This window comes from Anolis sagrei, chromosome 1, assembly GCF_037176765.1.
Source record: "Anolis sagrei isolate rAnoSag1 chromosome 1, rAnoSag1.mat, whole genome shotgun sequence".
In the NCBI taxonomy this organism is placed as follows: Eukaryota; Metazoa; Chordata; class Lepidosauria; order Squamata; family Dactyloidae; genus Anolis; species Anolis sagrei.
In genome coordinates this window covers 119708424-119722605 of record NC_090021.1, presented here as the reverse complement: position 1 = coordinate 119722605, position 14182 = coordinate 119708424, and the positions used below count along the sequence as shown (strand labels likewise).

The 14182-nt window shown below is 40.2% G+C and overlaps 1 protein-coding gene across 16 annotated transcripts in view; it reads right to left on the bottom strand.

Moving 5' to 3' along the window:
* Nucleotides 1-12209, bottom strand: part of MYT1L (myelin transcription factor 1 like) — a 367019-nt gene extending 354810 nt beyond the window's left edge. For 14 of the 16 annotated variants that reach the window (XM_067468161.1, XM_067468157.1, XM_067468160.1 and 11 more), the window contains exon 1: nt 7758-8012. The gene's annotated coding sequence lies outside the window, so the exon portion shown is untranslated. Of the gene's footprint in view, nt 1-7757; nt 8013-11696 lie in introns of those variants that run through there. The other 2 variants (XM_060752740.2, XM_060752741.2) reach the window with 1 other exon arrangement.
* Between the last annotated feature and the right edge of the window lie 1973 nt (nt 12210-14182).

Genomic DNA, 14182 nt, shown 5'->3' with positions numbered 1-14182 from the left:
CACTGTGTTTGAGATATACACATAACTTATGGGCAGTAAAGAATGCACTTTAAATGTATTGTGGGAGTTGATGCATGTGAATAATAGAGATACAGTATAGTTAATGATTAGTTCACACTAACTCCATTTCCCAAAGTTTGGCATTAGAGACAGAAAGCAATGAATGCAAAAAATGCTATCACCATATTGTGAAACCCACTTCACCCAAACATGTGACAAACTCTGAGCATCCTGTAAATTGCAAACAAATGATATGGTTTTACAATGCAGGGTCACCAGCACATAGGTTAGAATGTAGCATTAAGGAAAACCATGCTACTAAAATTAGTATATTTTAATTTTTATCTCTGTCATGAACATTTGGGAGCAGGTTGGACCACAGACAATGTATTTTTAGATGCATCTCTGCACCCTAGCACTCCCAAATGACATACATATTTTTAATGCTACTAGTGAACATCCTGTCCATAATTCAATGGATGTAGACAGGTTGTTGACAAGTCTGCTACCAACAAAAAGTATACTTCAATAATGAAGATAGTTATAAGTCCAACCCATAGATTTTGTATTTTTATAACAGTAGACTAAAACCTTGTTTTCTGTCAAAATTTAATTTGCTTCAAGGCACTGAAAGGATATTATTCTTGATACTAGCAAAACCCTTGAATTTATTCCTGCTGTGATCATTAGTGGCTCTTTCATTAATTTGTTAACAGGTAAAATAAACTGTCTCTGGAGAGAAAAATTTGATTATTTCTTAGGTTGGTTGGATATCCCATAGGAAAATGTTGTTTTTAGACCTGTCAAAAGCATGGGGGATTTATCAAGATATTCATAAATGGAAATAAATTATCTATGTCACAAAAGGCTCAAAAGGACAGAACTTTATGACTAAATTTAGGATTCATATGTGAATTGCAAACTTTGCAATAATTTGTTGACAAATTGGGAGAGTTATCTCATTAACATTCAGAGTCTGGAAACATTGCTTTTTGGACTATCAGAATCTCCCTGGAAGCACAAGCTGCTATAATCCTCAAAAGAGAGTTTGTAAGTTCTGTCAAGATTCTTCTTGTTTCTATTCAATTATGTGATATAGAGCAGGGCTTCTAAAACCTTTCCTACTTGCACCGCCCTTCAGCCCGATAATTTTTTACATGAGCCCAGATATATACTGTGTTGTTCATTCGTTCAGTCGTCTCCGACTCTTCGTGACCTCATGGACCAGCCCACGCCAGAGCTCCCTGTCGGCCGTTACCACCCCCAGCTCCCTCAAGGTCAGTATATACTGTAGGTATCTAAAATTTACCGAGAATACATTAGCATTTGCAAGCTTTGCTAAACAGGTTGACTTTCCTTTTCGTGGAGTATAGCTGAAGCATTTTCTGCAGAATCCACTGTAAACACTGCATATTGTTGCTAGCAGATTCCTGTAAATGGGGGGTGTTCAGAAACTTTTTACTGTTGTCAATTTTTTTCTGGACCGCAACATTGAGCTGCGGGGACCCCTTTGGAATTGGGATTCACAGTTTAAAAAGCAGTGATATCGAGAATATAGGCTTGGATCTCCTGAGAGATCTCCAACCTGCTAGTCCTTATGTTCATGAGGCACTGCAGCACTAACAGAAACAGTGCTTTTTCTGCTGTGTTTATGATGCAATGAAGTGCCATGCACCACTGCACAGAGCACTAGAACAGTCTATCCCAGCATCAATAGTTGAAGGTAGGAGGAGGAGTTTGAAAAGTCACCTGGGTGGAGTTGTATCAACATGCCCCTTTGTAATGCTTGTACTGCATTAGAAGATGAACTCTCACCTGAGAGCTTTTTCACGTATCTCTGCTTAATGTTTATTGTTTATTGCACCCACCTCAGCACTCCTTTCAATCCTAAAAATCATTTAAAAAATTACACGATGACTGCCTAAATTCTATGCTCCCCCACTCCTCATATAGCAAGAAATATTCTCTACTAGTCCCCTATGAAAAGAAACAAAAAAAATCCCATGCCTCCTATAGTTTTGAAATAATTTCTATTTCATTTTCCAGAGAAAACAAAAATAATTGTCTTCTAATTACTTTTTCAAAAAATCCAAGCAGCTGGCCTGTAATACAAGACACACTTAAATAGCTTAAATAAAAAATACACAAGGGACCGTGAGGCACAAGCACAAGATGCATGAGTGGGCACTTGGACCATATGATATTCCTCCTATACTATTTTGTAAGACCACACCCTTGTAACTATAAAAGTAGTTACAGAGTGGGGATTTTCCTTGATAAGTTACCATTATGAGTTTCCAATGCAGGCCAGAGCAAATGTTACACATCTGTATCCTTTGTCTTGATTCCTCCTGTTGTGTTTTTTGGGGAGTCCCACGACATTTAATCTTAGCCATAGAGGATTTCTGCTGCTCTTCTTAAATTTCCAATTAAAACACTGAACTTTCTTCCCCCGTCTCTGTAAAGCTATAACACATGTGGTATGGCCTTATATCCCCTTATTTCTATGACTATACAAAATAATTAAAAAGTAGTTAAATAGATGGGAGACATCTGAGGGAGATGTTGAGCTCATTGAAGGAATGGAGGAAATCCAGGCTATCAGCACATCTAAGCCAGATGTCAAAGGGGCAAAAAGTATGGTAGAAATGAAATGTGCAGATACATTTAGGAGGCAACTGGATGTGGGAGCAGAAATAACCATTACAAAGTGTGGAGACCCCCCAAAAGTGTCCTGGCATCCCAGAATGATTGACTCCTCAATAGAAGACTAGAGGAGATTACAGTCCAATAGCAGTCTATAGGAGAAAACTCATTGGTAAAAGTAAGCATTTATTTACAAGTCAATATATTTAAATATTTACTGCCAAGTTCTGGACCGTTGCTACAGTTGCATCTTAAGCACAATTTCTTCTCATCTTTGTTGAAGTCCTACAGCACTACTGAGGTCAATGTGATTTAGTTCTGGGTAGGAATATGCATCCTCTCACTATCAGCCTCCACTTTTAAGGCAAGGAAATGAAAGGAAATAGAAAGCTTTGAGAAGGCCTGAAAAGACGAGTATTGTCTTCAAAGAAGGCACGGGGCAGAGGAAAGCAGCACTGATTTCAACTTCCTAACAAGTAAAAACTTTGGGGGGGGGGGGGGGGGGCATCCACCAGAGAACCCTTCTAAGGCTATTAAAATATAGTGCTGCTTTTCTTATGGACCACAAAGATGAATGGCCAGCTACTTTTGACATCTTTCAATGTATCATTTCCATGCAGAAATATCATGACAACAGTTTCATGAGTATGTTTTGTGCCACAAAGGAACAAGGCATCACAAAGACAGGAAAACATCTTAATGTGGTCTCTGGTTATTTTTATAGACCACCATGGTTCTAATAACATCTTATTTTCTAACTAAACTAAAAAGCTAGTACTTGCTGAATCCACAAATACTGGTGAAAACCAGAGTGGACCTTCCAGTCATAAAGACTGCCATCCTCTCCTTCATTGAATTATGCAGCAAGACAACAATGGCAGACCCTCCTTAACTTCTTCAAAAACTTTCAAAATGTGGACTATGGAAAAATAAGCAGTATCCTTACCATACATTTCATGATATATGACAAACTGTGTGTTACACAACTACACACCGCAATTTGGGGGGGGGGGTTAATTGTGACTCTGAGAACGGTTGCGGAAATACATTACTTCTACCAAAAAAAGTATCCCTTCTCTCACATATAAAGTAATACTTCTTTTTTTTTCAGATTGTTATATTATGAGAGAAAGATTTTACTGACCCATTTATTTGTCTGTATAGCACCCCTGTTATTTATATAGGAGACAAAGGCACACATGAGTCAGGATGAAGAAGGCTTCCCTGTCTGTTAGTATACACTCTTAAGTTAAGAGGTATTCCCCAGTTATGCTATTTTAAAAGCAAGCCAGAACCTGAGTTCATTGTGCCACAGCCCATTGCTTCAATGTGTTTTGGAAGTACTGGCACTGTGTGATTTCTTTCTTCAAGATGGTTTAAACGCTCTCTCTTAGATTTTACTCCTTTTTTAAATCTCAAAGCTCCCAATCCTTCCAAAACACATGTCTATCAGAAACTTCAAGTGTGAACTATCGAGCATGGCAGAATAATTATGTACAACTTAGCAGCAGAAATAACACCTCATCCAGTATCACATTTGAGTGATGTCTCAAAAGGAAAAAAAATCATCCTCTTTATTTCCTCAAATTACAAATCTTAGGTGTCCTAGCTCACTACATTGGATTTATGTTATTCAAAGAGAGAGGATGTTCAAGAAGTGACAGAGAAGTAGCATGATACTTATGCACAGCAGATTAAGCAAAAGTATTGCAAAATTATGCATAACATTTTATCATCTTGTTAACTTCATCTGCAGTTCTTACTAGAGATGGGAGAAGACAAAATTTGACTTGGAAACTACAGTTGACACTTTACTGCGTTTATATCAGCCACCTTTTAGGTAAATATACTTGAATTATCTATATGAGAAGTAAAAGGGCTGTCTTATAGGCTCTTGAGCAGAATACCAGAAAACTTGAAGGAATCTACTGTCAAATTGGCTACCCAATGCATTTCCACACCCAAAACAGAAATAAAGCCTAGAAGATTTGAGTTGCAGCAAAGTTGAAAATACACAATATGAATAGGTTCACTCTCATAACAGCCATCACCATGACTGAAGTATCTACCTTTGTCTGTGAAGCCAAGCTAATAAGGTTTTATTGCCAGCAAAAACATACATAGGCATTGAGAACAAAAACAGGAACAAAGGCTTACAGTGTTTTCAAGGAGCAAAATAGCTGTCTGCTAAAAACCTATCATGCAAGTAATTTTACAAACAGCACTTTGCCGACATTGTCATGGCCCTCTCATGCCAACTGCAGCTAGCAAATGAGCAATACAATCCACAGTCTCCGACTTCCAACAGCTGGGTCATTGCCAGATGAATATGCAACTCTGGTTGATACCCTTTCTAATCAACTTCCCAATTCAAGAGCACCATGCTGGCATGAGGTATGTCACACTGGCATGAAGTATGAAGGAGACAGGCTTTGAAAATAGCAGCCCCTGATGCTGAATGGTTTAAAATCTGCAATCTTACAGATGTTTATGAGCCTGCCTGGTGCAGAGCCATAATCAATTTGCTTATGCCTGACCCTCAAGATGTATTAAATTTATCCTCAAGGAAACTGGTGTCTGAAACCAATTGCCCAGACTCATTAGACACGTGGGACTTTCAGGGAACCGAAGGGCCTACTGGCAGATGCAACATTGATTTCTGTATGTTCACAATTTACCAGACTGTTCCATACTAGACTTGATTTGATGGCTCTCTATGGGATGCCCTGCAGCCTTGATAATTTCACAAGCAAGCTGGCTAGCATAGTTATGTGGCAAGTGTATATCTGCAGTCTTTTTAGGGGGAGGGAAAGGTATTAAAATTTGGTATCCTCACTATCCCCACTGAAATAGAAAACAACTGAAACACTTGACATCAATTTCCCATTCCATCTGTATGTCTAAACTTATATTTAAGATAATAATGCTCATTCGAATAAAAGGATGCACTTGAAACTCTAATGGGAGAACTAAACATTTATCAGTATATTGAAACCTGCTTGAGTTTTTGGGTTTTTTTTTGTAACTTATTGACCTTAGTCCATTTGCAAAACTCAGCCGCAACCAACAGTTTACAGATCTGGACTTCTTTTGTTTGTAAGATTTCCAAATTAAAGCAGGGATCAGCCAGTAACATTAAACATTAAGTTTCTTGGATTATAATGGCAAGAGCTACATGACAGCACTGAAAATTATTCTGCCTTATATATTTTTCTAGGAACTGAGATTAGTAATAAAATATGATTCAGAAGTACAGACATCTGAAATAACTATATTTTGAAGTATCATTGTGTTAAGACACTTAAGATTAATTACTACAAGCAGGTTTAAATTCTTCCCCAAATATAATTGTTTATTAGTAAAAAGTAACAATAGTAATCAAAGCATCACTTTTTAATAATATCCAGAAAACCCTTTATGAATTTAGCTCACAAACTTACATGGAGAATTGGTATGCTTTAATATAAAATTGTTCATTTTTTAATTATCTCAGTTTTTGTAAATGCTAACTACAGCTTTTTAATGAAACAAAACAACAATTTTAATTATATGCATGAAAGGAAGCTGTAGTAAATTCTAAAAAAACATATAAACACTTTACTAAAGACTAAACTCATACAAGAAATTAGTAAGTTGAGAGAACAAGTTGGTCATCATTCAAGGAATCTACTTGGACAAACACAAAAGAGCCACTGTAGGCTCAACCTATTCTGCATATTGCCTTTAAGACTTGTCCTTAATATTGAATATATATATATTCAGACAGTCCAAACTATAAATTAGAGTGAGGGGGGAACAGTTGCACATTGGCATCTAATGTCCTTTAAATTTTATTCACATATTCTTTTTCTTTGTTTGAGCTTCTTAGTTCTTTTCTTTCCCAGTAGGCACAACTAAGAACTTTGGTCATTTAAAAACCTATCTATTTCTATTTTAAGAGTATTTTGGATTTTGGTATATTTTGCAGGTTTTTTATGAGCTTGCTATACTTTTTTAAATGATAATAAGAGCAAATAAGGTTATTTAACAAGACCACAACAACCAAGTTTAAGATCAGCATTCAAAACTTGAACAATGAACTAAAGTAACTGCAAGGTGCTTAATAATAAGGTTTGGCACTTGGCTTCAAAAATTCTTTTGTCTGGAGCTTTGCTTTTTCTTTTTTACTTTTGTAGTATATTTCATTGTTCTATTTCCTATTTAATTAAGGTAAGTTGTTACATAAACACTTACCTTAATTAAATAAAGAATGGCAATATAGTATTCTCTCTAGTATATTTTGTTTTATAAAAGGAAAAATTAAGGAAACATTCTTAAAAAATGAAACAAAAATAATCAGTCATTTATTTCAAATGATTTGAGAAACTGAAGGATAAATTTTACCACACATTGATGTGGTTATTTTGTTTTTAAAAAATAGATCAGTTAAAATTAAGAAAAAAATTAAAGAGATTAGGAATCATAATAAGATTCAATTGTTTCTGCCTTATAAAAACAAGGTAGCTACAGTATACTCAGCCAAACATTAAAATACCCCTAAAATTATATAATAAAACCACTTAGACAATTAATGGCTTACTGGAAGGCTAGATTGCATTAATGTTAATAATTGTAATTAATAATTGTAAGTAAACACCTTGTTATCTGGATTTTAATTGGTTGGGTTTTGCCAAGTCTGTTCTACTTTTCTCTATAGAAAAGCCTTCAACGCCACAGAAGCAATAGTTCATCCTAAGTAACTGCAGCATAAATGAGTTGTTATGGTTCTCGAAATCAGGTATTTCACATGTTTATGACAGAAAGAATTAATTCCACTTACTGTAATATTGCAATTTTAACATTTTGCAGAAAAAAATATTAGGGGAGAACTGAATGAGTCCTCTATTTTCAGAAAATAAATCCACTAAACTTCTTTCATCAGTGTTTACCAAAATGTGATTTTTCCCCTCCCAATGCATGCAAACTAAAATGTTTCCAAGGAAAAAGCTAAAAATACAGCATATTGGTTTCTAAACAACTAAGTTTCTTGCACTTTCTGGAGGGAAAGTGTTCCCAGACAACAGCCAGACGACTATTGAGTTAAAGAGACACAGAGAGCGAAAGGTACTTACTTGAATGTACTCTCAGATGGTAAGACGAAGAATTGCAAAACAAAGTAGTCCAAATAAATTATCTATGCATGCAGTCCAACTCTTCACTTTCAAGTAGGCCAGACTGTCAAGCAATCATTTCAGCACCAGCCACTTGGTTTTCCATCTCAAGAGATTCACCCCAAAAAGTGACAGACTTGCTTCTCGTGGCAACAAGGAGAGCTCTTGCACTGCTTCTGAATGCCCACTGTTCGTTCACTGTTCATCCACTCAACTTTTCCAAATGCACATCTTCTCCCAATGCAGTCCTGAGGTACAAGAGATGGGAATTGCTCCTCATCTGAATGCTAATTATTTTGCCACACAGACAACAGTCATAATGTTTTCAGGCGGCAACACAAAGGACCTGAAGTTGAAGGCAAGGAACATGTAAGTTGACACGACTAAACGATGGGGAAAGGCATGTATGTATGCAGCACTCTGCAACCTGGATCAGCAGCAGCCTTCATTTAAAAGCAGCAGCAGCAGCAGCAATGAGACAGGCAGTGGGCTACAGAAAAAGCTAGCTGTGTAGTATATGCATCAACCACAGGTTCCCTTAGAGACCACATTACTGCAGCAGAATAACATCAGAAGCATACTGCTGACTTTCACTGTCTCATTCTGCCTTCCATTATAGAATACAGGGGGTGGGGAGAGAAATCTTCCACAAAGTCTAGCCTATCTGCATTAACTTTGAACTAGAATGAGGGTTTTTAATCATTTGCACTCCCTTCTAGGTTATAACAATAATTTCTACATATCGTGTTTATTAGGCTGGCAACAGAGCCAGGCAAGATTGAGAGGATGCATACTGTATACAGCCTACATTGTTACCCACAGGGCCTTAAATCTCTGGAGGAGCAGACTGTGTATCATGTGCAATGCTGTATTTAATGTAATAGATGGGAATGGTAAATACCACTCAATCTATTAACAGCAAGCCAGTAGGTGATACGTGTTTTTTTTCAAAAACAGGGGTCTCTTTTATGACTTGTCCTATGTAAACAGCACGTTCATATCATAGGAATGCCAGGGAATCTAACAAGCTCACTACTATTTTGATGTGTTCCTTTTGAAAAATAATTAAACCCAGCAACCTCAAGTTAATAAACAAATAAACATGCAGCATGTGTAGAGTTAACTCCAAGTATGTCTGTAACCTCATTTCAGTTAGCAGCCAACCATATATGTGGGGGTAGGGGGAGGTAGAGAAGAAACCTTGGGCAAAGAAAACAGCAAATGCCAGAAATGCATAGCTAGAGACAGTCAACAAAAACAATGTTGTGTCTATGGTATGAAGTTTGGTAATCAAACTTTGAAAACCAGTTAGAAGAGATGCATGATATACAAAAAGGTTTGCTAGAAGCTGTCTGCAGAATTTGGCATGATGCATACATTGTTTCTGGAGCACTTCCCCCCCCCCCCCTTCAGACTAATAAGAACTACCGGTATTTTTGTTAGTCTTAAGACATTAACCCCTAACACATACTTTGCACAATATGGTCTATGTTTAATTTTGCTTGAAAGCTGGATGTGCAGACACCCAGCAAATGCAATAGGTTTTGTGACTGTGGCACTGTGCTAAAAAGGTCAAGATACTTTAGCCAGTGTTTAGTTGGCAAAGAGTGGGCTTAAAAGATATTCTATGATTTCTAATTCAAAACTTCCTTCTTTGGCTCAGAAGCAGTGCCTGCAAAAACCTTAACACAGAGGCAAACAACAACTATGTGAAGGCAACAAAAAAGCAGTTCTTATGTTTGGTAACCCTATTCTTTGAGCTTCTCTTCTAGATGGGCTACTATTCCAATTTATGAAGTATTTAGGAATCTATGAAGGAGAAATACAAAGTTGTGTGTGTGTGTGTGTGTGTGTGTGTGTGATGTTTGCCACCCAACCCTTTGAGCTTGTCTTACAAAAGTGCTGCAATTCCAGTTTATAAGCCATTTGGGAACATAGGAAGGAGAACTGCATAGTAAAGTGTGTGTGTGCGTGTGTGGTGTCTGGTGGCAACCCTCCCTTTTGAATTTCTCTTTGGATGGGCGATGATTCCACTTTGTAAGAAATCTAGGCACCTATGATGGAAAACTACAAAGTCCTATATACATGGGTGCGTGCACAGGCATGTAATGTTTGGCAACCCTACTCTTTGAGAGTCTCTTCCAGATGGACTGTGATTCCAATTTAAGGTGTTTATGCACATATGGAGACATACAAAGTAGTGTGCGTGTGCGTGTGCGTGTGTGTGTGATGTTTGGCAACCTAACTCTTTGAGCTTCTTTTCCAGAGGTGATGTGATTCCAGTTTATAAGGCATTTGGGAATATATGAAGAAGTACAAAATTGTGTGTGTGTGTATACACATATATGTGTGTGTATATGTGAGTATATATATATGTGTGTGTGTGTATATATGTGTATATATGTATGCATGTATATATGCATATATGTATGTATATGTATATCTGTGTACATGTATGTATATGTATACACGCATATATGTGTGTATATATGTATATATGTGTGTATATGTATATATGAATGTATGTGTATATGTGTATATGTGTGTGTATATAAGGCATTTGGGAATATATGAAGTACAAAATTGTGTGTGTGTATATATGTCTGTGTGTATATATGTGTGTGTATGTGTATATATGTATGTATATGTATACACACATATGTATATATGTGTGTATGTATGTTTATGTATATATGTGTATATATATGTATATATATGTGTGTATATATGTATGTATGTATATATATATGTGTGTATGTGTATATATGTATGTTTATGTATATGTGTGTATATATGTATATATGTGTGTATATGTATATATGAATGTATGTGTATATGTGTATATGTGTGTGTATATAAGGCATTTGGGAATATATGAAGTACAAAATTGTGTGTGTGTATATATGTATGTGTGTATATATGTGTGTGTATGTGTATATATGTATGTATATGTATACACACATATGTATATATATATGTGTATGTATGTTTATGTATATGTGTGTATATATATGTATATATGTGTGTGTATATATGTATGTATGTGTATATATATGTGTGTATGTGTATATATGTATGTTTATGTATATGTGTGTATATATGTATATATATATGTGTGTGTGTGTGTACATGTATATGTATGTACGTACATGTATATGTGTGTGTATGTATATATATATGCTTTTTTGTCTCTCTGGGGGAATTTAAGCACCACACGCACAGCCACACTTCCATTCTGCTAGAGTTTCCTCTCACACAGCATCCCTGGCTCTGTGATGCAGACCTAGCTAGGGAGAACATTCAGGCAAAGTCTCCTCACAAACAAGTTCTGCCTCATGGCAGCCTCTCTCACACACAGACACAGAGACAGACCCACATCCCTGACTGCTCTCCTCTCCCCACACACCCCACTCACACACACCCCCACAGGACACACAACCCCTCCTCTCCCACTCGGAAGGAACACACAATCTGCTTCCAAAGCAGCCCTGAAGTCACACAGGCAGAGCCCTGTCTCCTTCTGAGAAACGCACCCTTCTCCCTCACACCACACACACACATACGAGCTCTCTCTCTCTCTCTCTTCCTTCCTGTGGGCAGAATGTCGTGCACACGCAGGCCCCCTTTTCTGTGTCACAGCAACCTCACGCACCCTCCTCCACAAGGCACCGCACTCCCTTTCCCGAAATATCCCTTCGTCTGCCTTATTTTCTCCTTCCTTCCTTCCTTCCTTCCCTCCCTCTTCCCTCCTCCTTCCTCCTTCCTTCCTCCTCCTCCCCCCTCCTTCTCCCCCCTCCCTTCCTCCTCCCGCCAAGCTGCAGCCCTGAGGGATGGGGGGGAAAAGAGGGTGGTGATGGAGAGAGAGAGAGACAGAGAGAGAGAGAGAGAGACAATACTGACCGCTCTCGCTTCGGCTCAGCCTGCCAGGATGACCCCGAGTGGGAAGTCGCGCACACGCGCGGGCACCTCCTCCTCCTCCTCCTCCTGCCAACCCGCCAAAGTATCCCTGTTGTCGAGGCGAAGGGAGAGCAGGAGAAGGGAGGGAAAGAAGAAGGGAGAAGGAGACAGTGGGGGGGGGGGGGACACGGACACACACACACGCACAGAGAGAGGCGCCACGGAGTTGCTGGCAATCCCCTTCCCAGCTCGCACTGCAGTCTTGAGGGGAAGGGAAGAGGAAAAAAGCTTTCCTGGAGCCCAGCCCGCCCTTCTCTCTCTCTCTTTCTCTCTCTCTCTCTCTCTCTCTCTCTCTCTCATCCACGCAGACAGCCAGACAGCCACGGCGAGGGCAAACTTTGCTGACAAATCCTGCCAAGAGTGTGTGTGTGTATGTGTGTGTGTGCCGCTCAAGGAGGCGAAGACGAAACCTGAGATTTGGTTCAAGGCAGGCAGGCAGGAGGAGGAGGAGGAGGACGCGGAGGTGTTTCCCCGAGAAGCCCGCGCTCCTACAGGATTCCTCCTCCTCCTCCTCCTCCTCCTCCACGACAACAAACACACACCTGCCCCGAGGAGAAGGGCACCGCCGAACAGCCTGGTTCGGGGGGGGGGGGAGGCAACTCTTGGGGGAGGCGGGACGGGGCCTAACCCCAAGTGAACCCCGCCAGGTCGTGATCCGAAGGCAGAGAAGCACCCCAGGCCTCTGGCTTGCCACTCGGAAAATAAATAGCTGTCGTGTCCTCGGCCTCAATCAGGGCAGACTTCCTAGGGTGGCATCTATTATGCGCCGAGTAGATATCGGGAAGAGCAGGCCCCCAGGTCTCTTTTTGTATTTGGGAGAGGCTCCAGCCCTCTTTGGTCTTATGAAGCCACCGCCATCACCACCACAATCACAACAACAACACTGGTTGGAGACATGATGGCATGTATAAATATGTGAGGGGAAATCCTAGGGAAAGGGAGCAAACTGTCCTGGAGACGAGGAGGCGGAACAATGGGTCCCAACTACAGGAAAGGAGATTCCACCTGAACATGAGGAAGGACTTTCTGACTGTGGGAGCTGTTCAGCAGTGGAACTCTCTGCCCCAGACTGTGGTCAAGACGAGGCAAAGATAGGGATACAATCCTAAGGATGGGAGAGGGAGGGTCTGGAGAACGAGCCCGATGTGGAGCGGCTTAAAGATCTGAGCATGCTTAGCCTGTAGAAGAGAAGGCTAAAAGGAGACATGTATAAATATGTTAGGGGAAGCCATAGGGAGGAGGGAGCAGGCTTGTTTTTAGCTGCCCTGGAGACTGGAAAGCAGAACAATGGCTTCGAAGTACGGGAAAGGAGATTCCACCTGAACATGAGGAAGAACTTCCTGACTGTGAGAGCTGTTCAGCAGTGGAACTCTCTGCCCCGGAGTGTGGTCAAGGCGAGACAGAGATAGGGATACAATCCTAAAGATGGGAGGGAGGGTCTGGAGAACGAGCCCTGTGAGGAGTGGCTTAAAGAGTTGGCCATGTTTAGCCTGTAGAAGAGAAGGCAAAAAGGCGACATGTATAAATATGTGAGGGGAAGACATAGGGAGGAGGGAGCAAGCTTGTTTTTAGCTGCCCTGGAGACTAGGAAGTACTTTGGCCACATCATGAGAAGACAGGAAAGCTTAGATAAGACAATGATGCTGGGGGGAAATGGAAGGAAAAAGGAAGAGGGGCCAACCAAGGGCAAGATGGATGGATGGGATCCTTGAGGTGGCTGGATTGACTCTGAATGAGCTGGGGATGGTGACGGCCGACAGGGAGCTCTGGTGTGGGCCGGTCCATGAGGTCACGAAGAGTCGGAAGCGACTGAACGAATAAACAACAACAGAGATCAGGACAGGGAGCAATGGCTTCGAAGTACAGGAAAGGAGATTCCACCTGAACATGAGGAAGAACTTCCTGACTGTGAGAGCTGTTCAGCAGTGGAACTCTCTGCCCTGGAGTGTGGTGGAGGCTCCATCTTTGGAGACTTTTAAGCAGAAGCTGGATGGTCATCCGTCGGGAGTGCTTTGAATGCGATTTTCCTGCTTCTTGGCAGAATGGGGCTGGACTGGATGGCCCATGAGGTCTCTTCCAACTCTATGCTTCTATATGTCTATTAAAACCTACACCTCTCGGGATTCCATAGCCTTCAGGCATAGAGTTTAAATGGTGTCAAAGTATAATGTAGATAATATACTCCAAAGCATAGCTGGAGAATGACCCATACGCCATATCTATATCTATCCATCCATCCATCTATCTTTCTATGCACACACACACACACCTTCAGTATGTAGGGGAACTCCCATGGATTTTAAAGGCGGGAGAGCAATTTCTGTGTTCTCGAAGGCTTTCATAGCCGGAATCACTGGGTTGCTATGAGTTTTCCGGGCTGTATAGCCATGTTCCAGAAGCATTCTCTCCTGACATTTCGCCCACATCTA